Here is a 6,313-nt window from a genome sequence, read left to right on the forward strand (position 1 = left end):
ATTCATGGTGCTACCTAGCTACCTCTGTGTTTGGATTCTTAATTTGGACTGTGATCACCATATACCCTGAGTACCTGGATTCTTGCTTGTAATTTTCCTCCATTTAACTGAAATGCACATGGGGGCAAAATGCATTATTTATTATTTAGTGTGAATGAGTCTAAAGAGTGATATTCCTAATTATTAAGTTGGAACAACATGTATGAACTAACATGATATTCCATTTGAATCATCAGCACCTCTTATGTGTTTCCAATCCTACCCCCTAGAGACCATTAATATATTTAAAAATTTTTATTGATATATTTGTGTTTATAAATCATTTTCATTTCAGACTATATCAAGGTTGTGTTGGCAAATGTTTAATAAGTTCTCAAAAAAAAAAGGAAGTTCAACACACTTTTAAGTTTAATTTACATGATTTTTAGTATATGTGTTGCCAAGGCAAGCACTAATCTACATTATTCTAGACTTTCTTAAGTATAGAAGTTGACATAAACAATAAACTAAACCCTGATATGTAGTGTTTGCCATTTTCCAGGGTCTAAATGCTCATGATGAAAGTTTAACAATTGGGTTCATGGGCTGGTTGGAGCTGGCTCCGGGACACCCCTGAGGATGTATATTACCTCTTACTTTCCCTATCCAGGGAGCCATTCTTTATAACAAAGAATGAAAAAAGAAAATGGGGGAGAGGGGAAGACAGGTGGAGCAAAACTAAGCAACACATTCAAGCCTGCTGGTATGTATAGTGTTCCATACCCATAGTTCCCTACCTGTATAAAGAAGGTATGAAGACATATTTTTTCATCTCTTTGGCACCAAGCTTGTTTATCACAATTACGCAATGTTCATTTTCCAGTTTTGTGCATTTTTTCTTTTTCATTGTAGAGTCTGTTGTAATTTCATGGCAAATCTTTCAAGCAATATTGACAGCACATGCAGGTATATGTAAATATCCAAAGAAACAAAATAAAATGGACATTATTTTTTATGTTACACTAATCCTATGCTTTTATATATCATATTCCAAATCTTGATGATTCCAACAAATGTTTATTTTCTAAATTGCAAAAATGGAGAGGGACATCACTGGGGTAGGCTACAGGCCTTTGCAAATAACCAAGCCCAGGACTCTGCCCATAGTAAGAAGATCCTAGACAGCTTGGGGAAGGGCAAGACCTATAAAGGAAATTATTCTTCAGAAATTTCCCAAGGAAATATCATTTCTTTTTCACCTTTTCCTGCCCTAAACCCAGGGTAGGCTCCCATCTCTTCCTCCTTGTTTTCTCTGGAATATATTGGGATATTCTGTCCAAATGTATTTCAAAAATATATGACATCACTTGTTTATATGGGCATATGAGTTGGGGTTTGAGTTTTAAAAGATTGCTCAATTGCAAAAATGAATAATATGAAAACAGGTATTAAGTAATAACCTTTGTATAATCCAGGGGGAATTGCTTGTTGGCTCTCGGAGGGGGGAGGAAAGAGGAGAGGGGAAAAAACTGAATTATGGAAACATGGGGAAATATTTTTTAAAAATAAAATGTATTTGTATCCACCCAATCACCACTCCTACCCAAAGCAGGCATTCACAGAGGTTGTGGAGTCAAGCCCGGGCTTTTTTCTGACACTGTGGGCAGCAGAAGCCGGGACTGAAAGAAGGGCTGGTAAAGGATGAAGCATATTTCTCTCCACTCTCAGTCCTAAGGGATGCAGAGTTTTGGTCCAGATGCCCTTTAAAATGGGAGCGGCAGCGACATCTAGTGTCCAGTTGTGGAACAAAAAGTTTAAACTGTGAAAGAATTCCTGAATGAATGCTGCCTCTGTCCATTATACCCTTCCCCATTCCTCTCCCTCTTCACCCTCCATCCACACCCACCCCCCCCAATCAGTTTCCAAACCTTGAATGTAAAGAAAATCAAAGACAGCATACAGGGGATGAGGCGGGCAGCTAGATGACTTAGTGAATTGAAAGCCAGGTCTACAGACAAAGGTCCTGGGTTCAAATGCAACCACTCAGACATCTCCCAGCAAGTCACTTAACTGCCATTGCCTAGCCCTTACCACTCTTCTGCCTTGAAACCAACAAGTCCTATTAACTCTAAGACAGAAGGAAAAGGTTTAAAAAATTTTTAAGAGACGGGGTAGGAAATATATATAGATGATGATGCCACATACCAACAATTAATAATTAAATGGAACTTGAAGATTTGCAAAACATTTTATGTGTATTTTCTCATTTTATCAGCAAAACAACCATATGAATTAGGTGTGTTGGTTATTCTCATTTCACAAATGAGGCAACTGAGACTGAGAGAGGTTAACTGGGAGGGTGACTTGCCCAGGATTCCACAGAGATAAAGTGTCTCAGCCAGGATTTAAACTTTTATCTTACTGACCTCAAGTCCAGCACTTGAATCCTCATTCAGAAGATTATTTGTTTTCAGCTCCTCAGAGATCACATAATAAACTCATTTTTAAGCTGGATCTATTGGTGATTCTTTACTAACTCAAAAGTCTCCAAGGAAGGGGGACTCACTAACTTCTAAGGGAACCCATCGTGGACAGCTGTTTTCCCTTATATTCATTCTTCATCTGTTTCTCTGCAACTGATCCCCAAGGCTGGTTCTGGCTTCTAGATGCCAGTGAAATAAATTTATGCCTCTTCCATATGACAGCTCCCTTTCTGTCAAGGGCATCACCAGCCTTCTAGCCTTCCAGACTTGAAACCTTGGCAGGATGTCCCTTTCTCCACATATCCCCTCCATAGAAAAAATGTGGTTTTTTCTGCCTCCAAACTTTTAAATTCAACCTCTTCCTCCTACTGCCTTGGCAACCATGTTATATCAGGCCATTATATCCTCTCTAAATTTTCCCTTCTCCTGGCTAACTGCCCCCCAATGCCATAGACCAGTCTTCATTGTTTTCAGTCTCCCCGCTATCCTGATCTTGTTTTCCTCAGATTGAGTGGAGGTTCCTAGTAATTTGGTCCTAATTTTCTTTGCTGGTTGACCCCTGCTCTCAAATAGTTAGTGAGGGCTTATACCCCAAAGAGATAATAAGGAAAAAGACTTGTACAAGAATATTCATAGCTGCACTCTTTGTGGTGGCCAAAAATTGGAAAATGACGGGATGCCCATCAATTGGGGAATGGCTGAACAAATTGTGGTATATGTTGGTGATGGAATACTATTGTGCTCAAAGGAATAATAAAGTGGAGGAATTCCATGGAGACTGGAACGACCTCCAGGAAGTGATGCAGAGCGAGAGTAGCAGAACCAGGAAAACATTGTACACAGAGACTGATACATTGTGGTACAATCGAATGTAATGGACTTCTCCATTAGTGTCAATGCAGTGTCCCTGAACAATCTGCAGGGATCTAAAAAACACTATCCACAAGCAGAGGATAAACTGTGGGAGTAAAAACACTGAAGAAAAGCAACTGCTTGACTACAGGGGTGGAGGGGATATGACTGAGGAGAGACTCTAAATGAACACTCTAATGCAAATACCAACAACATGGAAATGGGTTTGAATCAAGAACACATGTGATACCCAGTGGAATCGCTCGTGGGCTATGGGAGAGGTGGTGGGAGGGTGGGGAGGGGAGAAAAGAAAATTATCTTTGTTTCCAATGAATAATGTTTGGAAATGACCAAATAAAAATAAAAAAAAAATAACCCCCCCCAAAAAAGTAAAAAAACAAAAACAAAAACAAATAGTGATTTTAAGTATCTTAGAGGGGAAAACTATTGGGGTTGTGATTCTAATTCCACAAGCAACAGGAAAATCATTACTCTTATCCTCTTACATAAAAAATCTGTGGTATAAAGAGGCAGGATAATGATTAGGACAGGCAGCTAGGTGGTGCAGTGAATAGAATGCCAAGCATGGGACCAGGAAGACTTGAGTTCAAATCTGACCTCAGACAGCTGCTAGCAGGAGGGGTGGTTGGCCCTCCCCACCCCCTACCCCCGTCAGGGACCCAATAGGGAGGGCAGGATTCAAGGATGAGGGCCTTTGGAAAGAGGAAGGTGGTATATGACCTTAGGTAAGTCACTTAACCCTGGTTGCCTCAGTTTCCTCATCTGTCAAACAAGCTGGAGAAGGAAATGGAAAACCACTCTAGTATATTTGCCAAGAAAATCCCAAATGGGGACATGAAGAGTCAGATACAACTTAAAAAATGACAAGGAAGGCTCTGTAAACCAGAACTGTGAATTATTTCTTCCTGATGGGGCAGAGCTCTCCCTCCAGCAGCCCACGACCCCCTACAATGCCAGACCTGTCCCTTGCATCATGAGAGCTCAGGGTGGAAGAGTATCTTATAGGGGGAGGGGAGAGAGCTATGGAGGAGTTCCTGGGAAGCTACAATAGGGATACAATACTCCAGTCTGGAATGCAGGAGGGGTGATGCCCCCCAATGGTCAGGGACCCAATGGGGGGCAGGATTCAAGAATGAGAGCCTTTGGAAAGAGGAAGGCGGTTTTATGTTTTCTCTGCTCTTGCCCTCTTTCATGGCGTGGTCCCCCGAAGTCCTCCTGCAATGTGTGACAATGGTTTGGAGTCAGAGCTCCAGTCATAGAAATCCTTTTATGTTTTCTAAACACTTTTCACCTCCATTCTCTAAATCATTACCCAGGAGTTCTTGAAAACTTGATCCAAGGTGGGATGAAATCAAAGAAACCTTTGACTCTCCTGGCCTCTGCCCTCCAGGAGAATACTCTGTAGAAAAGAGGATAGGTGTATGGCATTGTGTTGTCATGGGAACCCACACAAATGAATCACTGTGGGATATGTCAGTGGACAGAAGGCAAACCTGGCATAGTAAGTACATTTCTAATGATGAGATGAATTCTCTCATTAGGAGGGAAAGCAGAATAGTGCAGTGGAAATTGGACTGGGCTTTGAGTCCTTTCAAAATTCCACCTCCACGTTTATTGGTTGTGTAAGTCATTTAATCTGTTTCAGCTTATTGATTGGCAAAATAAGGGAAATAATTATTATAGCTAAAATTTAAATAGCATCTACTATGTCAGGCACACTGCTAAGTGCTTTACAGTCATCTCATTTGATTCTCACCACAAACCTGCGAGGTAGGTGCTATTATTACCCCCATTTTACAGATCAGGTATTTGAGGCAGAGGTTAAATGACTTGCGCAGGGTGATAAAACCTGGATGTTTCTGAGGTCAGATCTGAACCCAGGTCCTCCCAACTCCAGACTTGGTGCTCTATCCACTATGATACCTAACTGTCCCCACTATGCAAATACTAATAAGAATTTGTTAATGATGACAGATGAATAATAATAATATTCACATTATTATAATATGATATAATATAATAATATAAAATAATAATAAACATGAAGATTATGATTATGATAATAATGAGGGTGGTGGTGAAGAAGAAGATGAAAATATGAAGGAAATCTGAGTTCAAAAGTCAATTGAGGGGAATTTAGCCTGTGTGCTCATGGGCAAATCATTTATCTCTCTTTAGTCCTCTCATCTATAAAAATAATACTTATCCTATCTTGCAGGATGTTTGAATAAAGTGCTTTGTAAGCCTTAAAATATTATATAAATGTGAACTGTTGTTCTTATGATGGTGAAGATGATAAGGAAAGAATATTGGCTTTGGAGTGAAGAGGGTCTGGATTCAAATCCCATCTCTGGTACTTACTATCTGTGTAAGGACCAAGTCACATCCCCTCTCATCTTCAGTGCTTCATCTATCAAATAAAAGGACTGGACTAGATGGCTGGTGGGTTGCTTTGGTTTTTGGTTTTTGGTTTTATTGTCAGTTCTACATGATTCTATAACTGGATCTCCAAGATCTCTAGGGTCTCTTCGAGCTCTAAATCTCCAAAGTAATGATGATAGTAGTAGTAATAATAATAATAATAAATAGCATTTGCAAAGCACTTTATTAATATTATTTCATGTTATCCTCACAACAGCCCTGGAAGGTAGGTGCTCTTATTATCATTCCCACTTTATAGATAAAAAAAACTGAAACTAAGAAAGTTCAAGTGATTTGCTCAGAGTCATGCAACTGTTGTTTTTCAAAGAAGACCAGTGACTTTACAGGGTGATGCCTTGACAAATGCATGAATTGATTTAAGTGAGGCAGAGTTGCACAAAGTCATCAGTCTCACTCTGTCTTCCAGAGTCACCTAAATCTGGTGCCAGGACAAAAATCAGGCCCATTGGGGAGAGCCTGGGATGCAGTGGATGACCTTGACCTCTTCAGGGTCTGACCAAGCCCCAAGGACTCAACAGTCAACAGTGCCTGCTTCT

Source organism: Monodelphis domestica, chromosome 2, assembly GCF_027887165.1.
Source record: "Monodelphis domestica isolate mMonDom1 chromosome 2, mMonDom1.pri, whole genome shotgun sequence".
NCBI classification, from domain to species: Eukaryota; Metazoa; Chordata; class Mammalia; order Didelphimorphia; family Didelphidae; genus Monodelphis; species Monodelphis domestica.